The following is a 25,620-nucleotide window of genomic DNA, read 5'->3' as shown; positions in this document are numbered from 1 at the left end:
ATGCATTTAAGTTAGTTGGAAAGTTTGGATCCTTTGGTGGCTTGTTGATGAACATTGTTAGGCACTTTCTAGTTTAGTATACCAGCTTTGTCTGGTGCTAATGTGGCCCTTCTGCTGAGGCAACACTCTTCCAAGAACTCAGCCCTGTGGCCCCTGTGCCACAAGGTTCCCTGGTCTGGTTGTTGGGAGTGAACACATTTCTAAAGCTGTGGGAGCTACAACTCCTGTTGCCCTCAGGTAGTTTGCTCACTCACATGAGCTAATTGGTGTCCAGGTGAAGACTGAGGTGAACCCCCCCATAGGCTTCTGGAGCACTTCCCTGTCTGGCCCTCTTCTTTCTGGTACTCTGCCCTGGTCATTCTAGCCTCTGTTGCCTCCCTGAATCTCAACCTTGTTTCTTCCTCTCAGGACTCCCCTTGCTTTTCCTGGCCCCTCTTTCCGCACAGTGGCCTGGAAACTCACCGCTCTGCAGGCTGGGTGATCAGGATGCATTGCTTTGTTTCTTTCCCTCAGGGATCATTGTCCTGTGATGCCTGCTGTGCCCGTCTCTGGTCTTCTGTCTGTTTTCTCAATTGTTTGAGGTGGGAGAGTCTATTCCTCTTCTTCTGTCATGGATAGAAGTGGATGTCCCCCTTTGGCAGTTTCTGACACCCCCATCCTCTTCAGTCCTCATTGGACTGAGGCCTTTGGGCTGCCCAAAGGAGTCGCTGGTGATGTTATTTACCTGCCACTGAAGTTTTTGCACAGGCAGGCCTCCTTTGTCCAGTCAGGGTTTAGGGGATTTTCAGTCTCTGAACATTTATTCATATCTTTTAAGTTCCAGATTCAGTTTAGATTCTACTACTTTTGATGGAATTTTTTCTCTGGAAAACTGCCTTGACTTTCCAAATAACTGATTTATGATTATGTTTTAAAAAATAAATTACTTTGGTTTGATGAAGTTTGATGTCTAAGGTGACAGAGCATTCTTTGTGTTATTTTCTATGTATGATTTACAATTATAATAAACTTTTAACCTGTTTGCAGGGCTATCTACAGAGAGAGAAGATCTTCACATGGTTCCATGTAAGTAGTGCTTCTTACAATGCCTTTATAGAGGTTATGTCTTTAAATTGAGTGATTCTTTATACTTGAATTGATTTTTAAAATCTTGCTTACATATGAAGCCACATGCCTTGCTGCCCTCCTTTGTATCCTGGTTTTATGTCACACGAAGGACCTGTTACAGGTCAGGGCACAACAACAAGAGCCAGTGATATGCACAATTTCCCTTTTAGCTTTTGTAGAACCAAGATTGAAAAGAGGCAGTTTTCTTCTTTTCTATTAACCTTCCTTCTCCAAAGTTAACCTGATCAAACTGTCCAGCAGTGGACCTGAGGGCCAGTTGTTAATGTGCCCTGCACAGACACATGCCTTTGCCCCATGCTCCAGCAGTGCCCACCAGCTGGGCAGTGATGAGTGTGTGCTGCGGCCATGATGGCATGTCTAGGCCTTGTGGATACCTCTTTGTGGCTGTGACCCCAGTTTGCAAAACTGCCTTGAAATTATTCCTTTTAAATTTATCCTTAAGAGTTGTGTTTTTCTAAAACTTATAATAATATTTTCTAAAAGTTTTTAGCAGTCTTGCATGGAATACTAACATAGTCATAAGAGCATCTAATGTTTATGAAGTGCCAGATTTGTGTCAGCCATGCTGTTCTGAATACCTTGCTCAGTCCCCATAGTACCCTGTGAGGTAGGTACTGTTCTACCCACTTTCAAGGCTTGGGGAGGTGACGTCACTGTGTTGGTCAGTGGTGAGACTGGGATTTGTGCCAAGGCCTCTGACTTCTTCACAAGCCTGAGTCTGCTTCACGAGGGTAGGATAAGTGGGCGCTGCCTTGATGATGTGAGGTGGGCTCTGAACTCAGTGTCTGCCCTCCCTGTGAAATGGTTTTGATGACAGCCCCAAGTGGCCACCATGAAGTGCTGAGCTGACTCACCTTCCAGAGCCTTTTGCCTGCAGCAGGACAGCAACTTCATTCATTAAGAGTCCCCTTGGGAGACGGTGGCGAGAAGTTGGGAGCACGTGCACATTGATATTTAGGGCTGGTGAGTAACTGAATCCTGACCAACATTTGAAGAGGAGAGTTCTTATTTAACAAATTACTTGAACAAAGCCCTTGTTTGTTCTTTCCTTTATTCAGCAAGTATTTATGGAATGCCTGTGAGATGCCAGGCACTCTTCTGGAATGCCTTTAGCTTATCTCCTGTGGGGGTTATGAAACATAAATATTGTAAGTAACAGTGTGTCAGGTAGTGATGCTGCTGTGGAGGAAATGAAGAAGGGGAGCTGTGGGAGTACTGGGTTTCGAATGGGCAGTCATTGTGAGCCCCTGAGAAGGGGGCATCTGAGCAGAGCTGTGAAGGAGGTGCAGGAGTGAGTCCTGTGGGAGTTGAAGGGTGAAGGGCTCCATGTCAAGGGGAGTTGGAACAGAGGCTCTGGGCGATGTGCCTGGCCAGTGTGGCTGGAGCCAAATGGACTGAAGGAGCAGGGCAGGAGATGAGGTCAGTGGACAGCAGGAGTACATCAGGGCCTAGAGGGTCATCCTGAGGCTGCTCTTGCTCTGCCAGGAATGGGGGCTGAGTGTGGGAGTGGGGAGCCAGGTAGTCTTTTTTCTGCCTTTGTTGGATTGTTTTTTCAAACTAAAGCTGTTACATAGAGGACATTCAAATTCCTCCTGGCTTGGGACCAACATTGTAATTGTGCAAATCTGGATCTAATTTTCACAGAAACCCCAAGGGAAGAACCCCGGAACTCAGGCATGTAAACAATGCCCTGTATGTGCTGGGCCTCTTTCCCCCTAGACTTTCATGGTGTCCAGTTTCCTCCACCTGAGTTTGGACCAGACTGCAGTTCTGAAGATGAATCGGCATGCTGGGGTGGGCCAGGCTGGCTGAGTTACCCACCCTGTCTGCAGTGCACAGCACTGTGGGCTCTGCATCGGAGGAGAAGCAGAGACAATGCGTTTGAGCCTTCAAGACTGTTTCCGGAGGGCTGCAGTGGGGACTCTGGGAATTCCCTGAGGCTTGGTTAAGTGAAGGCAGACAGCTTTTTATAGGGCACCTGTGGCCTCTTCTGCAGATTTGGAGGGGGGCTATTAGGAGCACTCAGCTGGTTGGAACAGAAATGGCTCTGCTTCCCTTGGCAATCTTGGTTGAGTCCTGCAGTGTCTTCCAGTGGGATTCCTGGGGGTGTGATGAGCCAGTACAGAGCTAATCTGTGGTGGGTGATGCCCAGGGGAAATGGTGGCTTTGGAAGAACTTCAGTTTCCATTTGCACATCTCTAAGAACTTTCCACACTTCCTTAGACTGAAGTGAACGGCAGTCTAATATAGTGAAGTTGAAGACAGACTTCTGGCCTCAGTATGATCCTGTGCTTAGACAAAGCTAGGGCTCCTGAAAGCCCGCTTTGTTAGGCAGAGCGGTATCAGGGCTCCCACAGCTGGCTGGTGGCAGAGCCCCTTCTGGGCCCAGCTCAGGACAGGGCCTTAGACTGCACTTAAGAGCAGGAAATGAAGAGGGTAATGATAACAAGAACTGTGTTGAAAATTTTATTTACTTCAAAGTCTTTTAGTCTTTGTAATATTGAATTGGTTGTTTGCTTTTCACAGTTTTTCCCCCTGCATTACATTGATGTAACAACTTTTTCTATAGAATTGGAAAATTTGGAACATATGGAAAAGAACTTTAAAACTCACCAAAATGAGTACAGACAGGATTGTGCTGATGAGCTTGGTGACCAGGACTCCTCCTTCTGAGGCCCCCTTCCTGCTGTGTCCTTCTTGGTGACCCTGCCGCCCACAGCCTGTAGTTCACAGGACAGTTCTCTGGTCACTTTCTCACAAATACCCCTGGCTCCTTCCCATGGATGAGTGTCTGCTGGGCACAATAACTGCGTGGTGTTGCGGGGAAACCATGCAGCCCCGCAGACTGGCCAAGGGCCTTGGCACAGCTTCCATCCCCTCCCTGACCTGGGCCACACCTCCCTGGTGTGGTTGCTTTTATCTGAGACCATGCTTGTGCATCTGATCTTCCTTCCTCAGATTTTAGTCTAGGCTGGTACTATGCCTCTTTCCCATCTGGAATGCTGCCAACCCACCCTCTGCTTGGTACTCCGTGTGTCCCAGGCAGGCTCCCTGTCCTTTACTTAGGGACTTGCTACTATCTCAGTTGTGCCACCTCTCTCCTGGGCTTCACCTTCTTCTCCCTTATGGATCCCATCTTGATAGTTCCTATCTTAAAATAAAAAATTTCCTCCCTTGATTTTCAGCCAAAATAGGAGATTAAATTCACAGTGACCTCTGTTTCTATTAAAAACCCACTAAAAGGGCACAAGCTACCAAGAGATTAAGAGAGGAGGTGACAGAATTTGGAAATTTGGAAATCAGATGGACAAGCAGAAGGACCTAGCAGATCTGAAAAACCGAAAGCTGGGAAGCATGTGTGTGTTTGTATGTATGTATGTGTGTGTGTGTGTTAGGGGACGCCTGGGAGTTGAATGTACTGCATTATAGACAGTCTCCCCAAACCCATCTCAGGAATGACATTCCATATAACTCTGAAAATGGGGCTGGGGGCAGCAATAAAAATAGGGCTGAAATAGGAAATTGGTGGAAAGCCTGTTTAAGAAACAGACTCTCAGCCTCCTCCCCAATCTAGCCTGACAGTCCCTTCCCTACCCTGGCTGAAGACTGCAGATACCTTCCCTGAGAGGTAGACTGAAGTTTTCAGGCACAGTAAAGGAGACTGTCCTAAACAGAAAGTAGAGCCAGCCCCTGCCCTGTTGTCCCCAGAACACTGGAAACCTGGGATGGACTGTTGGATGTGAGTGAATGGAGCAGGCAGGGTAAGGCCTGGGGAGCAGGTAGATGGTGGCTGCAGGAGAGAATCACAGGCTGTTCCCTGCTGTGTTTGAGTAATCCTGGCTGAGAGTTTGGAGATAGGTTGACTCGAGTGCTCAGGACACTCAGCAAGCCCTTATTAACTCTAGGAAGCCATTATGTGGTCCAAGAAGGGGAGTGCAGCAGGAGGAGGAATAATGTTCCAGGGCTCCCTCGTGCCTGTCCTGACAATGTTGTGACAGTGGGTACTGAAGCCAGATGGTCAGACCTGAGCGGGCAGAGGTATGTGGGTGGCCTGAGAGTTGATTCTGTTCATAGTAGGAAGTTAGTGGATGACACAGACTGTAAAGTCAAGAAGAGTGAACCGAATCTGGGCATTAGAAATGGGGAGAGAAATACCAACAGAAGGGAAAGAGTCAAGAGAGATGCCTGTGGGAGGGGACACTGTTTTCACTGTAAGCTTTGTGGAATTCTTTGACTTTAAAACTTTGTACATCTATAATTTTGTTAAAATAAAATTGAAAGATTACATAGCAAATAACTGCTTTACAAAGAATAGTTATGAAAGCAGGGCTTCTCCACATCCTCCTGTTTGTGCTCCTGCCAGGGCCAAGCTGGACTGTGTGGCCATCTGGTCCTCCCCAGCGGGGCTTTGTCTGCACCACTGGGCTGGTTCACGTGGCCCCTGCCTTCCAAATCTGGTGAAAAAGTCTTTCTTCAGGGGCTTGAGCTTTGCAGCTTTAGACCCCTAGAATAACCTCTTCCCATGACACCACTCTCTCCAGGTCCCCATGTTTGTTTATGCCCCCCAGCCGCCTGCGTGTGTGAGCTGCTTTTTCCTGATGTTCAGCGAGGACCCTGCTGGTGGTTGGTGCTTGGGGGTTTACCGGGCCCACAGCATGGCTGCAGACGTTTTGGTCTGTTTCACTCCAGACTTCATTCAGGGATTAAGATGCATATATACCTCTGTGCCCTGCTTTTAACCTGAATGGAATACTGCAAAATGTTTTACATCACCCGGTTTGAAAAATCTCATTTTTTAAAAGTTGCATAGTTTCCACTCTATAGATGGTAGGTATTTATTAAATAATTCCCTTTTTGTTTAATAAATTTGGGTTTTTCTCAGCTCAGTTGCTAACAACGGTTAGTGGAGCAGTGAGCAACCTTGCGCTTAAATGGGCTTCCCTCCCTCTTCGTGAGGTGGTGTGCAGTATTCATCTATATAGAATTCCTGGGTCAAAGTACATGGATAGTTTAAGAGGTATAATGTGTAACTGCCAAACTGACCTCAAGATGGCTAGATGAGAGCAGCACACAGAGCCTGCGTTACCGTATGCCTAAGAACATGGGAAACCAACACAGTGTGAACGACGGTCGGGCTTTTCCATCATAGTTAAGTCTTTATTTGCAAAACTCTTTAGTTTTATTTAAGACATTATGCTTTTACCTTCATGGCAGATATTTTCCTCAGTCAACTCATTCACCTTTTAACCTGATGTTGGCGTTTTGGGCAGTTACGTCAATATTTTCCATGTGATGTCATCTTCTATTGTGTTTACATTTATAAACCTTTCCCGTCTTGCAATTTGGGTGGTCACTTTCATTTTCTTTTGTGTGTTTTTTGCATTGACCCTTGTAATCCATTTGGAATTTAATTTGACATGCGTTATTAGGTAAAGACGTAAGTTATTTTTCTCTTATAGGTATTAAAAACACTATTTATTAAAAAATACTTCATTTTCCTAAAGATTTGTGCTGCTAATTTTGTCCTATATGTGCATCTTATATGAAAATATTGTATATACTAGTGTCTGTTTCTAAATTCTCTAATTGATTTGTTTGTTCTTGTGTTTGTACAACTACTAGGTATCCCCCCAAAATGTATACAGACTTAACAACTGATAGCTCAATTGATGTTTCTTTCTTTTCAGATTTAACTCATTGGAATTAACAATTATTGAAAGTGTGTACACATTTTTTGGGGACACCCTGTATTTTGATTATTTTAGTTTTATGATACGTTTATGTGATATCACCATTATTTAAAAACTATTTTGGCTGTTCTTGGCTATTCACTTTCTAGATGAAATTTAGAGTGATAATTTTCAAATTTAACAAGTTAATCTGATTGAGATTTCATTTCAGAAGTATCAGACCTATAATTTAAATTGTAAACAGCTGAAATTTTAACAATATTAGTTTCTAGTTTAGGAAGATATTTTATTTCTCCATTCTGTTATTAGCCTTCAGTTACATTTTGTAGCTTTCTTGCAGTACATTTCTCTAATATTTACATTTCTCTAATATTTAATAGTGTATAGGAAAGCCATCCATTTTTATGCATTTTGACGTGGCCAGGTGATACTTTTAGTTGCAGTAGATTTCTCAGTTGGATTTTGACTTCTTCTGGACCTAACCCAAGTGCTTTCACCCTGAAGTATGCTTGCTGTCTGGTAAATGCTTTAAATCAAGTAACAGAAGTCTTGTATTGCTAGTCTTTGCGTGATTTTAAAAATAGAAACAAGTTGCAGTTTACTAAATATGTTCATTGCTGCTATTAAGATAGTCACATAACTTTCTCCTTTCCTCTTTTAATGTAGAAAATTCATTGATGATATTCCAGGTGTTGATTTTGGGGATAAATCCTGTTAGTTCTTATTGATACTTTTTAATACTTTTCCTATTGTAATACCCTCCCAATACTTTATTTGGATTAGAATAACGGTTAGTAATAGGGTTAGGGCTAGAGTTCAGGTTAGTGCCAGGTTTGGGGTTAGTGTGAGCATTAGTTACTGTACAGGTTAGGGTTGGGATTAGTGTGAGAGTTAGGGTTAGAGTCAATGTGATCCTGCCATAGAAGTTTGTTTTTTTCTAATTTTTAATTTATTTCAGTGTCATATAAATGATAACATGCTTCCATAACAGGACTTGAAAAACTTCCCCTATTTTTCTATCCTTTGTTTAAGTAATTTTTGTGTCATCTGTTTAGGAAAGCAAATGTTGTTGGTCTAATATTTGATAGAATTCCTCCATCACAGCCTCTAAGCCTGGGGTTTATTTTGGAGACAGAGTTTTGATTGCTTATACAATTTCCATCATGGGTATCAATCTTGTACATCAATTTTTCCCCCCTTAGAAAATAGTTCATTTCAGGGAAGTTTTCAGGTACATGGACATATATTGTGCTCTCAGACTTTTTCAGTCCTTTTATCTCTTGTTGCATCATTTTTATTTCTAATGTTTATTTCATTTTCCATCATATCTGTCAAATTTTTCAATAGCTTTCAGTTTGTTGATTACTTATAATTTTGTTTACATTTAATTTCTCATTTAATGCACATTGTTTTTCTTACTTTAGGCTTACCCTGCTATCTCTCTAGTCTCTTGAATGTTCTTTGGGACATTTTAACTTCCTTCCTTCCTTCCTTCCTTCCTTCCTTCCTTCCTTCCTTCCTTCCTTCCTTCCTTCCTTCCTTCCTTCCCTCCCTCCCTCCCTTCCTCCCTTCCTCCCTTCCTCCCTTCTTCCCTTCCTTCCTTCCTTCCTTTTTTGTTAATCCTCACCTGAGGATATTTTTTCCATTGATTTTTTTTTAGAGAGAGTGGAAGAGAGGGAGAAAAGGAGAGAGGAAAGGAAAGAGGGAGAGAGAGGGGGAGGGAGAGGGAGGAAGAGGAGCATCAGTGTGAGAAAGACACATTGATTGGTTGCCTCCTGAACCTGGAACCCAGGTACATGCCCTTGACTAGGATTCGAACCTGCAACCCTTCTGTGCATGGGCCGATGCTCTAACCACTGAGCAAAACAGGCCAGGGCTTTAACCTATTTTTCTAACCAGTATATCTGGCTCTCAATTTTCTTTCAAGACACTTTAAACACCATCCCATTGGTTTTTATATGACCTATTCTCTTCGAATGTTTTTCATTTCCAGTCTTTGTTCTAAAAATTTCTAGGTGATTTTTCCCCTGTTGAAGAAGACTATGCTTTTGTTGTTGTTTCCAGTTTAAAGCTTGACATTCAGAGAACATGGCCTGTCTGGCTCAGTGAAGGTGGGCACAGTGAGCCCTTGGGAATGTGGTTGTCATGTAGGAGTGGTGACGCGAGCTTGGCCAGGGCTGGTGGTTGTTGGCTGGGGGCCTGCAGAGCAGGATACACTGGGGTGAGGTGGGAACACACAGAAGGGGTGGTACAAGAGCAACACCCAGGGAATGTCACTGGAGAGATGGGAAGAGCACATGCAATGAGAAGAGAGTCTGCAGCTTGGGAGCAATTCACTTCTGTGCGAGATCCAAGGGAGAAGTGTTCCAGGGGCTTTTAGATCCCTGCTATGAGCTAAGATGAGGGTGGGGGTTGAGAAACCTGGGAGATGCATGTACCAAGAGCATAGCTGAGCCCATAGAGGCTGCACTAGGGAGAGATAATGGGCTGAAACAAAGCTCCCCAAACATGGCACCTTTAATGAGGTCAAGTTTGCTTCTTGGACATAACAGTACGGGGGATGGGTGGGCTGTGCTCTATGAGGCCTCCTGCCCAGAGGCCATGACCACCCAAGGCTCTGGGTGGCCTGCCTTTCTGTATGTGGTTCTACCACACTCAGTTGGCATGACCTCGGTGCAACTGAGTGTACATGTATGACCTGTGTTCTCATCCTGTGGAAGCAGAAAGGGCGCATGGAGGATAAATGACAGCACTTCAAGGATGTGAAGCACAAGTTATGCCAACTTGAATCATGGTAAACACTGGACACTGCAAAACAACAGAGTCATACAGGACCACTGCACACCAACAGTGTCATAAAGGACTGTGCAAACCAAGAATGCCATACAGGACCACTGTATACCAACGATGTGATACAGGACCGCTGCGTACCAACAATGTTATACAGGACAACTGTATACCAGTAATGTGGCAGAGTGGCCCCTGGCTTCCTTGGAGGCTGGGCCATGCCATCTCATGGATGGCTCTGTGCTTAGTCACAGCTCTGTCGTCATGGAGGTGGGAGAATGGATTTGGGAGAATAGCTAGCTGTTTGCCAAATGGACAGATGAGGCATGTGTACCTTCATGTCACTGCACTTCAGAGTGAGGAGGGGTGGTTGTTTGACAGGTAGATGTGTAGCCCACATGCTGTTAGGCCAGGGTGTTGGCTTGATATAGGAGGCTATAGTCTTGGGGGCAGTGTTACCTCCTGTGCCCCTTAAGGGAGCACTACCAGAGTGCTGACCTCCTCCTGGACATTGTGCTGGTAGGAGTTCCAACATCTACAGGCGCTGCCCACCTGCTCTCCCCCCACACCAAGATACTATCTCATTGTTGAATTGTGGGCCTTGGGACCAGGAAGGTGAGTGAAGGAGGGGAAGACATCTTTACATTCTCTCCAGGAGCGATGGTGATGTGCGGATGGCTGCAGAGGCCTCTAGCCCAGCTGACGTCAGACCGCTCTGAGGTTTCACAGTCTTGCCTTTTATTTTATACTCCCTATTTACAGTAGGCGTAGGCACACGGGGCTCTGAGAGAGAACTGAGTGCCTTCGCCAGAGACCTTAGGCACTGGCGTCTTTGCCTCCTTCTTCCTAGCTTTCTTTTCTTTTGTGGTCGGGTGGCATTCATCTGGGGCACTCGTCTTTTTTGCCTTTTTCCTCTCACAGGGATGTGGAAGCATGCTGTGCTCCCAGAGGTTTAGGTCATATTGCAGCTTGGCATGAAGGGGCTGGTTGCTTTTCATAAGATGACTCATTCACTCCTCCCTGTGCGGCTGCACTGCCAGGCTGTCTGGCGGCCCTGCATGCAGAGACAGTGATGGATCTGAGAATTGTTGTCATTGGTCTGTGGTGGCCATGGATGGTGTATGGAGGTGGAGGATAAGTCCCCTCTAGGAGACATTCAGACAAGCAGGAGCCAGCCTGTCTGGGCATGGCTTATTCAGCTCACACATGGACCCTTGACCAGCGCTCTTTAGCACAAGTGAGTCAGGTGCTCCCAGGTGTGGAGCGCTGCAAGCAGCCTGATGTGTTCTACCTGGGGAATGTCATTCATGGTCAAAGGGTCTAAGGATGCTCTACTTCTATCCTTAAGCAAACTCATTCTGCTTACTTCTGGCTTCCATTTTCTTTCTCTAGAAGTCCAGTGGCACTTACAGCTTATACCATTCCATTTAGTGTGCGCTCCCCTGCTACCATGGATCTTGTGTTACTTTTATCAGGGAGGCTGCCTTCTCTTTGGGCATGAAGGGTAGCAGTGATACTGCAGTTACACTGAGTCAGAAGGAGGCTTTCACTACGGGCCTTGACCTTTTCCAAGTGCTCTGGCTATTTGCTCTTTCAGGGCACGAGACTAACCCATGGCTTTGTTCCCCCTGTAATTGAGGAAATGTGCTGGTTTTACTTACCGTCTCCTGCCCACTTCACACGGCAGTTATTAGGCTGCCTCTCAGCTCCACTGAGTGCATGGGCACTGTCTTTGCAGGGCCTGGGCCTCAGGCCAGAGCCAGCAGGGCTGATGGCAGCTGGAGCGCAGCTGTTACAGGGAGCACAACAGTGAGCTGTTTTCATTATCCCCTTGTATGAATTTGGCAGAGCATGAACGGAAATCATGGGAAAACTTTTTGGTTGGAGCTCACCTGGGCTGGTGGAGCCAGCCCAGGGATCCAGAGACAGTGTTCTGCTTCCAGCTCTGGCCCCGATCACCCTGTGACCTTGGCTAGGTCAGTGCTTCCCTATCTGTGAGATTAGATCTCCTTACCTGTCCTGCCTAGTCCCAGAGGGGGAACAGTGACCTAGCCAAGAGGATGGCAGGTTCTTCGGGCATTTAAGCTTTTACCAGAGGGTAAAGGCATTGCTGTCTTTCCAGGAATGAGTATGTGACCATGTGAGAAGACGGTTTCCACAGTCATTGCTGTGTTGCTGTGTCCCACACCTCAGCTCCTCACTCGGTCCCCACAATTCTTCAAGGTCTTTGATTATCCTGCTTCTTAAATAAGGACACTGAAGTTAGCACAGAGTGGAGACAAGTCCAGAGCTCCCGTTCCAGAAGCTCTCTTACCCCTTCATTTCATTAGTATTTAATTGTAAGAAGTTCAGACTTCAGGTTCTGGTGGCCAAATTACCTTCCATGAAATTGGAGCATTTTCCATTTCCACCAGCAGTTTTGAAGAACGCCTGTTCGTGTGCCCAGGGTAACACCATCCATGTCACAAAACGTGTTTTCTTTTCCCCAGTTATGGGAAGAATGTGCAGTAAGACGAGGACTGAAGGGGCCCTGGCCCTGGCGTGACTGAGAAGGACACTCAGCTCAGTACTGAGGGAGACGCGGGCTGACTACACTGGCATGGGTGGTGAGGGTGCTGCTCATGTGTGATTCTGAAAGTGTGGGTCTAGGAGAGCTATTTGTCTGCTTTTTAATAGGAGCTATTTGAATAAGTTTAAAACCTGAAAAGTTAGCAAAGAGACAAAGGCTGAAGATTAAAGGGATAAAGAAGCTGCTTAGAAGTCAGTCCCCAAGAAGTCAGGTCAGCACGGGTTTGGGTGTGGAGACAACAAAGCTGCTGGTTTTTTGCTTTTTTAATATATCAACAGTTACTTTATTTATTTTTCCCTTATTTTATTTTTTTCCATTACCATTTATCCCCTCACACTCGCTTCCACCTCTACCCACCCCCCTCCTTCCCACAATTGTCACTTGTCTGTGTCCAAGAGTTTTTTTCCTTTTTTCTTTTTTTCTTTTTTTGCTCAATCTGTCCATGCCCCCCCCCACTCCCAAGAGCTATCTTCTGCTCTCTGTCTATGAGTCTTTCTGTATTTTGTTTTTTAGTTCAGTTTGTTCATTGAATTCCACGTATGAGTGAAATCATGTGGTACTTGTCTTTCTCTGACTGTCTTATTTCACTTATAATGTTTTCCAGGTCCATCCATACGGTCACAAAGGGTAAAATGTCCTTTTTTACAGCTGAGTAGTATTCCATTGTATAAATGTACCACAGCTGTTTTATCCACTCATCAACTGATGGACAATTGGGCTGCTTCCAAATCTTGGCTATTGTAAATAACACTGCAGTGAACATAGGGGTGCATATATTTTTTCAAGTTACTGTTTCGGGTTTCTTTGAATAAATTCCCAGAAGTGGAATCTCTGGGTCATAAGGCAGCTCCATTTTTAATTTTTTGAGGTAGTTCCATACTGTTTTCCGCAGTGGCTTTACCAGTCTGTATTCCCACCAACAGTGCACAAGGGTTCCCTTTTCTCCACATCCTCACTAACACTTGTTTGTTGATTTATTGATGATGACCATTCTGACAAGTGTGAGGTGATATCTCATTGTGGTTTTAATTTGCTTTTCTAGCAGATCTTCTTTTTGCTAAGAATAGGATTCTAGTCTGTGATTGTTAAGTTAACAGTGTTTTCTGCAGTGCACTCCAGTGTTCTCAATGGGCTGAGCCATATCTTCCACAGCACTCGCTCCTCTCTAAGGGACATTTGGATTGTTGTCACTCTTGGGCTATTAGGAATATTCATATATAAGTTTTTTGTATAAATATGTTTTAATCTATGTTGGGTTTATACCAGAAGTGGAGTTGTGAGATCATATGGTAATTTTGTTCCATTTTTTGAGGAAATGCCAAACTGTTTTTCACAGTGACTATAACATTTTACATTCCCACCAGCAATGTTTGGATGTTTCAGTTTCTTTGTATCACTTGCTATTTTCTGTGTTTGTTTGTTTGTTTTGGTTATATCCATCCTTGTGGTAGGTGGAAAGTGGTATCTCATTGTGATCTTGTATCTTGCAACCTTCCTAAACAGTGTGTTTGTTTTTTATAAATTTCAGCCCATATGCTCTTTATTTATTTTACTTTCTTCATTGCATTTCCTTAGGATCTCCAATATGATGGTGATTAGAGATGGTAGAATGGACATGCTTCCCTTGTTTCTGATCCTGGAGGGAAAGCATTAAGTTTCTCACCATTAGGTACGATGATAACTATGGATGGGTTTTTCTTTTTTATTTATTTATTTATTTATTTATTTTTTAAATATATCTTTATTGATTTCAGAGAGAGGAAAGGAGAGGGAGAGAGAGATAGAAACGTCAATGATGAGAGAGTCATTGATCGGCTGCCTCCTGCACGCCCCCGACTGGGGATCGAGCCCGCAACCCAGGCATGTGCCCTGACCAGGAATCGAACCACGATCGCCTGGATCCCAGGTCGATGCTCAACCGCTGAGCCACGCCCGGCCGGGCTGGATGGGTTTTTCATAGATGCCTTTTATCAGGTTAAGTAGTTTAATGAGAATTTTTATCATGAAATCTTTTTTTTTTAATTCTCACCCGAGTATATTTTTTCCATCGCTTTTACAGAGTAGAAGAGAGAGAGAGAGAGAGAAACATTTATATAAGAGAGACACATCGATTTCTTGTTTCCCACATGCGCCCCGACCAGGGCCGGAGAGTGAGCCTGCAGCCAACGTACGTGCCCTTGGCTGTAATAAAACCCAAGACCCTTCAGTCCGAGGGCCAGTGCTCTAACCACTGAGCCAAACCGGCTAGGGATTGTCAAGATGGCTCACACAAGTCAACATTACAGTTAACAAGTCATGAAATCTTGTTGAATTTTGTCAAATTCTTTTTCTACATTTCTTGAAATAATGGTTTTTCATTTTTAGTCTATAAAAATGGTAGATTACGTTGGTTGATTTTCCACTGTTGAACTAACGTTACTGGGTTAAATCCTACTTGGTTATGATGTATTATATAAAAGGGATTTTGTTAGGGATTTTTGTATGTATATTCATGAGGGATTTGGGTCCAGAGTTTTCTTTCCTTGAAATGGCTTTATGTGGTTTTGCTTTTAAGGTAATTTTGACTTCATAAAATGAGTGGGGAAGTGTTCCCTTCTTTTTCAGTTTTAGGAGGAGTTTGTATAGAACTCTCTTAATTGTTTATTAGAATTTTCCATTAAAGCCAGTTAGTGTGGAGTTTTCTTTGTTGAACCATTTTAAACTTTGAATTCAATTTCTTTGATTGTTGTAATACTCCTCATTTTTTTTGTGTAGATTCAAGTTTCCATTTGATATCATAATCCTACTACTAGAGTAGCTTCCTTTAATATTTCATGTGATTTATCTTGTCAGATATTACTTCCATTACATTTTGTTCTTCAAAAACTCTATTACATTATGTTAGACTTTCTTACTTCATACGTCTTGTCACTTAACTTCTTTTCCATATTTACCATCCTTCTAAGATGTTGTGTTTTTTTTTGCTGTAATTACAGTAATTATCCACAGTGCAGCACAGAGAGACAAAGCAATATTAACAATGAAAGAGAGGTTAAGATACTTGGAGAGAGATTGAAAAGGCATAACGGAATTCACTGGTGTTCTAGAAGGCGAAGAGAGAGGACTGGGGTAGCAGTAATTTTTAAGAGATAACAGTTTTTCAGAATTGATAAGGTCACCATTGTACAGTTTCAAAACCCTAACAAATACCAAGGAAGTAAAATGAAGAGAAATTTGTCTATGTCCAGACATTATGATGAACCTTTGGAATAGTAAAGACAAGTAAAAGATTTTAACAGAGAGAAAAAACATTGTTCAAAGAAGGAATATTAAGGCCATCAGATGACTTTTAACTGCACCAATGGAAAAAGGAAGATGGGTGGATCTTCCATGTCGTGGGTCAAGAGAAATCACCCAGTATTCTATACTTCAGGAATAAATCTTTCAGGAACGTGGGGAGAATAAACACATTTTCATACAAACAAAAGCTGAGATAATTTGATAGCTATAGGTCTTTATTAAAAACATTTCTAAAGGATCTATTTCAGGAGAAAAGAAAGTTGTCGCATATTGAAGTTCTGAGATTTAAGAAGAAATTAAAAACAGAGAAAGTTTTATGCATGTGAGTTAATCCAAACATACATTTAATGGGCAATAAGGCAAATGTCTTCCAGGGTTAACAACAAACAGTAAAACTAAAATAGGGGAGGGAGTAGAGTCACAGGGTTTTAAGATCCTGGGGTTGCTTGGATGGGTAAAGATATCAGACTTTGATAAATTAGAGATTCATGTGATCATCTTTAGGGTAAGAAATAAAAATATATATATATATAAAACAGTGGAGGGAAAAATCTAAGAGAGCAAGAAAGGAGACTTACAAGAAACATAGAAAACAAGAAAATAGAAAATGCAACATAAAATGGTACATAAATCCAGATATATCAGAAATTTATATAAATATTAGTGGGTTATGTTCATTAAAAAGTTCCACTGAAAGAATTTTCACTCAGAACTCTACTGTCTCAGCATTCAGTGTTGTCATGATGAAGTTTAGAGCTCTCTATTTATCCTTGGATTCTATAAATCAGAATATTTTTTTATTGGGTCCTCTGTGTTTATTCCTTCTGTAACTTAAAGACCTCTTCTTGATATCTTTTATACTTTCTTTCTCTTTTTCTTTCACCCTGCATTCTGGAAAGTTCCTTGGCTTCATCTTCTAACTTTCCACTTTGCTCTTAAGCTGTGTCTATTTATCCTTATACTCACATATTAGGTTTTTATTTTCACGGTATTTTCCCTCTTGAGGTGTCTACTTATTTCTCTCTCAAGTGTGGAATACCATGCTCATTACCTTTAACATATACATTAATGTTATTGTTGGGTTTACAATTTCTCAGATGACCATTCTTACTTTGAGTTTGGTTTGTCTCTTTGATCGCATCAGTTTTCTTTAAATATTGTTTATTGACTGAGGAGGTTTGCATTTTGAGAATGCCTGTCTTTGGTGACTGGTAGAATGTGGAGGGGCATGTGGCCAGGCCCAGTGCTGGATGGCTACTCCTCTGGGGATGTGTGCCAACTGTGCCTCCCGGGATGTGGTGGCTGCCTAGGAGCTGTCCTACCTCTCTTCCCTGTCAGCTCCCCTGCCACTGGAGCAGACATAGCAGCCCAGTAAGGAAGTTAACTGCACATGGAGCATCCCCTACCGTTGGTTCTGGCAACAGCGCCCTGCTCAGCTTTCAGGATCTGGTTTCTCTCTAGTTGCTTCCCCACTCAACTCCCTGACTTCCTGACACAGGCTTGTATTGTGGTTTTCTTAACAATTGTTTCTCCATGGATTCCACTCCATCTGCTCTTTCTATATGGTTTTTCATTACTGGTTACTAAATCAACCCACAATGAGTGGCTTAAAATAACAGCTATGTATTATTTAACAGTTTTTGTGGGTCAGGAATTTAGCAGTGGCTTATCTGCGTGGTTCTGCTTGGGGTCTTTCATGAGGTGGCAGATCTTGGCCAGAGCTGCGTCACCTGAAGGTTGACTGGGGCTGAAGGAGCTGCTTCCAAGTTGGCTTCCTCTGTAGCTTTGGGCAGGAAACCTGTTTCCTACCTTTAGGCCTGTCCATAGGGCTGCTTGAGTCTCCTTGTGGCATGGCAGCTCACTGCCCCAGAGCCAGTGATCCAAGAGAGGGAGTAAGGAGGAATCTCATGCTTGTTATGTCCTAGTCTTGGATGCCAGCACGCTGTATTCTTTACAAGTGTGTTACCAAGTACAGTCTACTCTTAGGGGAGGGGAGCTGTATTTTCATCATAAAATCATAGGACATAAGGAGTACCATAGGATCTGTAGACATATGTAAAACTGTTCTCACTCTTACTGAGGAATTTCTCCAGTGGTCTCCTGGTCTGACATGAAGTAGTGACCCTGGAGGTCTGTCTCCACCTCGCCCTTGTAGATCAAACTAGTTGTAGACCTTCCAAGTGTTAGCATGAGACTGAGCTTTTCTATGTCGTATAACTTTTGTGGTTATTTTCATTATCTTTTCTTTTGTTATGGGCTTTTGTCTAGGTAATTTAATTTAAAAAGGAGTATGTGTCTAGCTTCTTTAGTGCTTGCTTTCTCGCTTATTATTGAGTTTGATACACCTTGCTTAGAGTTTGGTAAGTTTAAAATGACCAAATTAGGTCACTCTTGGGCAGACAGTGCTACATCAGGCTCTAAATCTGCCCTTCCTCTAACCTGCCCCTTCACTGGCAAAACAATGCAAGTAGAAAGGGCGTTTCTAGTATTGGGGGCATATTTTGCAGACCTGAGGTTTTGGAGCTTGAGTTGTTGAGTGAAATCACATTCCCCATTTCTGTCTTAGATGACACTTGGATGATAGTTTATTTGACATTCATTGAGCTCTTGCTGTGCTCTGATTATGTACCAGACCTTGTATGGGCTCTGGGCACAGTTTCCTGATACAGGCTCAGGGTTGATGGCATTTCATTGTTCATGCTGTAATAACCATGATGCATGGGCGAGAGCTGTGAGAGAGTGCTGTCTGGACGTCGGTTTGTTACTGTTTTCCTTTCATTTTTGGTCTTCTGTCCTTTCTTCCCTTGAACTCTCTCTGCAGAGTATTTGAAAGACAAATGGGTAGCAGGTGGCAGTATTCACTGCAGGGAATCTTTTTGGTTGAATGCCTGTCAGAGGAGTAGAAGGAAGAGGGGCATTCCCAGATGTGGAGGGGGTAATAGTGGTCGGACCTCAGCCATCTTGTGCTCAGGTGTGTTCATGGCGCAGAAGCAGAGAGCTGTGGGAGGGGCAACCCCACTGCCCACTGCACAGGTTCCTGCATGGCAACTCCAGCAGTGCTGTCAGCCCCAGAGGAAATTGATTTGTTTTACACATACTGCTCTGCACCCATGGGACACAGTTTTCAAACACAGCTACCTTTTTCTTATCTCCCCCCCCCCCCCCCCCCCCCCGTGGCTTCTTAAAGAACATTCACTCTTTCCTCCTCCGTTTATCATGCTAATGGAAGCTTTAGTTTGGTCACTGGCTCATTTTGGTCTGGGCTCACCTTGCTCAGGTTTGCTCACTGATAGTTAGGCTTGATTTTATCTGTATCAAATAACTAGTTAGTTTAGCTTCTAATCATAGAATGTGTATAATGCTATACATAGCTTTCATTACTGGAATAATGGCAGAAAATAGCTTTAGTATTAGGAATGTGAAAATCTAGCTCATAAGCCTCCTCCCCCCCTTTTTCTTATTGAAATGGTTGTTTCTGAAATACAGAGTTTCATGAATACCATTGTGCTATAGCAAAACCAGCTGGCTGTCTACTAGTTTCCTCTGGTGTGTATGGGGTTGCGGTGGTTCTGACCCTGTTTCTGTTTGTTTCAATTCATCTCACTGCTGTTATGAAGCCCCTCGCAGAAACCCAGCAATGGGCGAGGTAGGGAGGCCACTGGGCAGCTTCTATTGGACAGGGATGTAGATGTGGATGTGACCTGCAGACAGGAGCCCTGAGAGAGTTTTCTGGGAAGGGGCAGGCAGATGTGGTTAGTGTACCTGGGGGACACATGGAGTCATCCAACTCAAGGGTGTTTTCATGCTTTTAATTTAAATAGTTACAGAACCAAAAGTGAGGTTTAAAATGTACCTTTCTGTGTGCCACATTCTGGTGAGGGAGAGAATGGTGTCATCGTTCTCTTTGCTAAGTGATAATTACAAGTGTGGAGACAGATGTGAGCTTTCTGGGAGCCGAGGGAGCCATACCCAAAATGCAGTGCTCCAGGAAGGGAGGAGGTGTGGCAAGTTTGTCTCCATTGACTGGGACAGGGGCCCCAAGGGCTTGGATCTGCAGGGGAAGGGTTGGTGGTAGGGGCCCAGGGCGGGCCGGGAAGGGCATCTACTCACCGCTCTCAGTGGGCACAGCCTGTCCTGTCCAGAACACCTCCTTCTCAAACATGGCACATGCTCAATACAGGAGGAGCCAATAGGAAAGTCCATTCCTGGGAACTACAGAGACATACTCCCCGAGGAGGCCAAGGACTGGGGCTAGATTCGGGCCTTTCTCCTGCTTCTCTACCTGCTTTGCTGCTTGAGAGAGACCTTGGGGTCCCTTCCAGGGGAGACCTACTCTGGAGGGCTGAAGCCTCTCCAGCTTGGATTTTGGGGAGAAGCCAGAGGTGCCCATACCCTCTCTGCAGGTGTTTCTCCTGCACCGGCTCACGTTGAGCTCACTGTAGCCTGGGCTAGGTCTGCCTTGCAGTGAATGGGAACTGGTTTGAATGGGACTCCTGCTCTGACCACATGTGACTAGGAGCAACTTGCTTAGTCTCTCCAAGTGGAGTGTCTCATCTGCCAGGGGACCATGGGAAGTAATTAGGGAGCACAGGTGCCTGGCTCAGAACCTGGCCTACAGGGTGCCTTCAGTGCAGCTCCTTCCTCCTTGTCCAGGGCCACTATCATCACAGGGACAGCTACCAAATAGAATATGTGGATCTCTCTTGAGCCCTGCCTGGCCTGACTTGGTTCAAGGAGAACTATTCTGTATGTAGGGTGTGTGGGGCCAGCTCTTGTGGTGCTTCCTTACCCCAGCTCTGTGCATGCCTTCTCCTGGAAGCGTCCGGTGCTCTGTGGGCCTGCCTACATGCCCTGCAGCTATGAGACTGCCCCAGGTTTTGGCACTCTGTCTTGGTTGCTGGTTGAGAGGAATGGTGAGAATATCCAGGGTACTGCTGAGTAGGTGAATGCAGTAGCTCTTAGTTCCTTTCTAGTTAGTAGTTAACCTTGGCCAATCCCCTCAGTTTGAAACCTAGCTTAACCACATGTTTCCTGGGTGACCTTGACCCATGGGCATCCTCCCAGTGCCTAGAGTTTGCTTACAGAGAGAGAGACTAGAGTTTGCTTACAGAGAGAGAGAGGTGACATTTTTTCCTGCAGGGGCTGGTGTGAGAGTCCTGGGAGCAGCTACATATATAGACAGGGCACCGCTTGTCATCTTATAGAGTTCCTTTTTAAGGAAAAGGTAAGAAAAACATTTTGTGTAAATATTTTATGTGCATTTAGTGAGCTGATGAGCATTAGAGATTTTGACAAGTTTCCAGATGCCTACTGGAAAGAAGTGTGTGTACTTGGTATCCTGTGTGTAAAGTAAGACAAGAATGTGTGTGGAGATCCATGTGTGTTCCATGCAAGCACACACATACACACATACACACACACACACACTCATACGTGCCCCAAGCCCTGATCCAGAATGACTCTAGCCTCAGAGAGTCTCTGCTACCTCTGGGAGTAGCCTGTACCTAATTGGCTTGGGGAAACCATCTTAATTATTTATCTTTAAGGCAAAGTCTGATGGCAACTTATTTTGCTTGGGTTTGGGATGGTGCATGACAGTCTACCCCTAGAGCAGACCTGATTATCCTATATAATGGCATGCAGTTCTGGGTCTACCCTCATTTCTGAGTTGTGGAACTAGAGGCAGTGGTCCTTTGGGGATAGTGAGAGGTGGGCTGCGTACTCTAGGTAGGCAGAGCAGTGTGAGCCAGTGCCCATGTGGGCTGGGTGACTCCACACCACTGCAATGACTGCTCCAGGGTTACTGGGATGCTGCTGTGGATAGGGGTGGTAGGGGAGCCAGACTGGGACCCAGGAGACCCTTCTAGCTCTGGTCCACATTCTCAGGCCAGGGTGGGCCTTTCTTAGGTATAAAGCAAGGATTGATGTGACAAGATTTTTTGTTTTAGAAAAATTATGTTCCTAAAATGAAGAAGTTGGTAGAAGCAACAGCATAAAATAGAAGGCTAGCACAAGTAAATAGGGGAAAATACTCAGGTTAAACGCGAGTCAGCAACTGCACTAAAGAGTTGTGACTGCTGTCCTGCTAGCAGTCCGCATAGCCTGTCAGACCCTGGAGACTCCAGTGAGGTGCTGGGCTCTGGGATAATTTCCTGATGTGGCTCTTTGGTTGTCTGCCATCCTAGGCCTGTCTTGAGGCTCCCACTTTCAGGCTGGTCACCTAGGGACTCTCTTCTGGCCCAGGCACAGCTTCAGCCTTGCATTGTAGGGACTTCCGTGAGGACCACTGACCTTCTCCAAAGTCACTGGGGATGATGTTTAACAGAGTAAGAGAAAATAAAAGAAGCAAATCATTCATTCTGAATAAGGGCTGGTCACTCTCTTCCTTCATGTCACTGAGAACAGGAAAGGCTCAGATTATGTTCAGTTTAATAATTGTTCTAAGGAATGATGCTTCCAGAAAGCCTCATGGAGACTCTGGTGCTAACAGTAACGGTGAGTAACGTTGGGTGTAAATTATTATGCCTTTTAAATTTGGAAAGGCCGGGGGACTTTAAAATGGTTTATCCCCATATTCCCCCTCAATATTGACATGGCAGTCCATACATCATTATCATCTAGAGTTTCATAGCAGAGGCTGAGGATGACAGTTCACTCAGAGCCTCCAGGGAAGCCACACCTGCAAGAGGACCACTGGAGTCATTAAGGACGTGCTTGATTCATTCCTGCAGCTCATCCTGGGACCGATTTTCTCCTCCTCCTCAGAAACCATTTGCTGTGGAACGAATTATGTCCCTACCCCGCAGTATGACTTCATCTGGAGACAGGGCCTTTAAAGAGATAAATAAGGCTAAATGAGATCCTAAGGGTGAGGCCCTAATCCAATAGGCCTGTGGCCTTATAAGAAGAGCGAGAGACACCAGAGTGCTCTTTCCCCTCCATGAGAGGACACTGTGAGAAGGCGGCTGTCTGCAAGTCGGGAAGAGGGCCCTCACCAGGAACCGACCATACCCACACCCTGATCTTGGACTTCCAGCCTCCAGAAGAGTGAGAAGTAAATGTCTGCCATTCAGGCCTCCTTATCTGTGGCATTATGTTATGGTTCCTGAGCTGCCCAAGATACAATGTTTTATGTATTCAATGGCTGCATTTTTAGGAGAGCAACTTGCAGTTGACCTATCTGTGGGCAGGTCCCAGAAGATATAAACAGATGTCACTGTTATTTATTGATCATTGAAAAGGCGGGACGATTATGTGGTTACCCATGTTCTCCTTAACCTGAGAGTCTGCTTGCCCCTTTGGGCCTCATGGCTATTAATGTGTAGGTTGTTTACAGCTGGCTCTTTGGGGTTCTTTTTTCAGCAAATGGGAAGACCAACACATAATTAACAAGAGCAAGAAGAGTATCACTATGTGTCAGGCACTGTTTAAGGAAAAACTCATATGTATATCTAAATATATACAAACATTCATTATTATCATCTATCATCAATCATCTAGATACACACACACATCATCAATCATCTAGATACACACATACACACACATGCACGCGCACGTGCACACACACACACTGACATAATGCTCACTTTTGTTCCTAACAGCAACTCTAAGGTAGCCACTTTATAATCCTTCCTTTAATTGAAGTGTAATTTATATTACATAAAATTAACCATGTAAAAATGTACAGTTCAGTGACATTGAGTACATTCACAGTATTATACAGTCACCATATCTCTCTAGTTCTAAAACATTGTCATAATCCCAAAATAAAACCTTGTACCTGTTAAGCAGTCACTCCCCATCCTCACTCCCCCAGCCCTGGCCATGCCAATCTACACTCTGCCTTTGGATTTGCCTGTTCTCTATGTGGCACATAAATGGAATTACAGTATGTAGCCTTTGGCATCTGGCTTCTTTCAATTAGCATGTTTTGGGGGGTTTTCCATATTGTAGCATGTATCACAATTTTATTCATTTTTATTGTTGAATAATATTCCATTGTATGGAGACACCACAATAGGTTTATCCATTCATTGATGGACATTAGGGTTTTTTCTACTTTTTGGTATTGTGGATAGTGCTGCCATGAATATTGTTGTACAAATTTTGTTTGAACACCTGTTTTCACTTTTTTGGGGCATGTCCCTAGGAGTGGGACAGCTGGGTCACATGGTAATTGTATGTTTAACTTATTGATGAACCGCCAGCCTGTTTTGCGTAACAGCTGCAACATTTTACCTTCCCAAGACTGTACTCTTCTACTCCCATTTTAATAAATGAAGGACCTGATGTGTGGGGAGGTAGAGGGACATGCACAGGATAAGTAAGATAGCCCTCTGGTGACAGAGGCAGGTCCATGTTGGCCCCATCCTTGGGAGGCCACCACCAGTCCCTTGCTCCCTGGCGTGCATGTTCTTCCCTGGCTGGGCATCCCCAAGCAGGAGCAATGAGATGGAGGCAATGATGGGCTCAGGGAGGAAGGGTGTCCATGCTGGGCCTTTTCTGGAGCAGAAGAGGGAAGGGCCCTCCGAGGGATGAGTAGTGTGAAGGAGGGCAGGGATCTTAGGGAGTTTAATGAGCTCTCGTGGTTTGGGATTTTGTTTGATAAGTTGCCTATAGTTTTCAGTCCCCACTGCTACCCAGGTTGGCCAAAGCTACCACCTGTGTCCTTGCTTGTCAGGATGTGCTAACTTTTGTCTTTCACACTGATCACTGACACTCATCCTGGTGGAATTGTCTTCTAACCTTTTTAAGGGGAGACCTCTGGGCCATGGGGCCACCCTCTGCGTGGTGGCCGTGGCAGAGGCCAAGCCCTTTTGAGAGCTATTGCTGTCTTTCCCATCAGAGGCACCCTCATGCTCCCTAGCAACAACCCTTCAACAAGATGAAGATTTCTGCCATTGGAAATGCTCACTTTCAGATATGGTGTTACTTGGCTTTGCTTTTACTGACAGTAAATTGCTGAAGGCATTTCAATTACACAGTGAAAATCATTAGCAGAATTCTTGTTACTTAGCATCAGACTGTGGGATTTAATTGTGGTTTCTTATGGGTGGCAAAGTAAATATATCTGAAGGGAGACTTATTCAGATTTCCCAGTATATCATTATCACATTCTTGTGTGATAGTTTCCTGGTAATTCAACTTGATTTAGTATACTATATCAGCATGACTTTCCTTTATAAGTTATGGAGATTTAAATTTATTTTGCAAAGGAAACATTGAAGACTACTCCAGACACTCCTGTTTAATGTGTTCATTGCATGAGAAGCGGATGGTTTTACCTCCTGGAAACTTTCATTCTGTTGCCCAGAGGACAGAATCAGGTGGAAGTCACTGGTGTGGACTCAGCCACCCATCACTCTCTGCTCCATCGCCTCTTCCTCTCCACCGCTGCTACCCTCTGACACGAATGTGAGAACACCACTGCACAGTCTTGTGTGAGCACAAATCCGCAAGAGACAGCAGCAGCAGTGTGCTGTTCCAGAAGACAGGCCTCTGCTTGCCTCTCAAGTTCAGGGGAATTATTATCAGTAGCAGCATTCCAGGTTTTGGATGACATCACCACAGGCCCAGGGGTGCCTGGACTGGCTTGTGCACAATCTCCCTCCCTCCTTTATTCACCCTCAATAGCTCCTTGAGTTTACTCACTGGCTGCAGCCCAGTAAGGTTTCAGGGTCCACAAGGTGCTGGGGCCACTGGTGCTGCTGGGGCCTTTTCCCACAGTGTTCTCCTGTATCTCTTCTGTTGTTTGAATCCAGTAGAAGTGTTTCCACCACTGAGAGAGTGCTGTAAGTAAGACCTGCTCCTTGGGAGGTGGGAGGGAGATGGCCCTTCCAACCCTGGGCTGGAGTCCAGGTGACAGTATGTTCTCTGTTAGGAGGTGTGGGTGTGCCTGCAGGCTTGAACTGCCCTTAAAGGGCCTGTTGAGAGCACCGCTCCCTGTGTGAACTGAGGGCTGGCATGGGTCTCCAGGGAGTGCCTCACTCCCATCCTTGTAACTGCCTCCTGAGGCATCTATGCATTCCCATTAGTAGAGAGGAAAATGGCATTGGGCTAATTTCAATAACTTCTCTAAAATGCTAGAAAACACTAGTGACCAAGTGGAATGCAGGTTGGCCTGGCTCTGCATCACCCCTGATCACAAGTTCTCCTTTAGGTCCC

At 44.5% G+C, this 25,620-nt stretch overlaps 1 protein-coding gene across 1 annotated transcript in view; it reads left to right on the top strand.

Moving 5' to 3' along the window:
- The first annotated feature begins 1,029 nt into the window (after nt 1-1,029).
- PCBP3 (poly(rC) binding protein 3) overlaps nt 1,030-25,620 on the top strand; it is a 130,025-nt gene continuing 105,434 nt past the window's right edge. The window contains exon 1 of the mRNA XM_016211878.2: nt 1,030-1,065. The gene's annotated coding sequence lies outside the window, so the exon portion shown is untranslated. The remainder of the gene's footprint in view (nt 1,066-25,620) is intronic.

This window comes from Miniopterus natalensis, chromosome 6, assembly GCF_054644295.1.
Source record: "Miniopterus natalensis isolate mMinNat1 chromosome 6, mMinNat1.hap1, whole genome shotgun sequence".
NCBI lineage: Eukaryota > Metazoa > Chordata > Mammalia > Chiroptera > Miniopteridae > Miniopterus > Miniopterus natalensis.
This window is presented reverse-complemented; position numbering and strand designations above follow the sequence as displayed.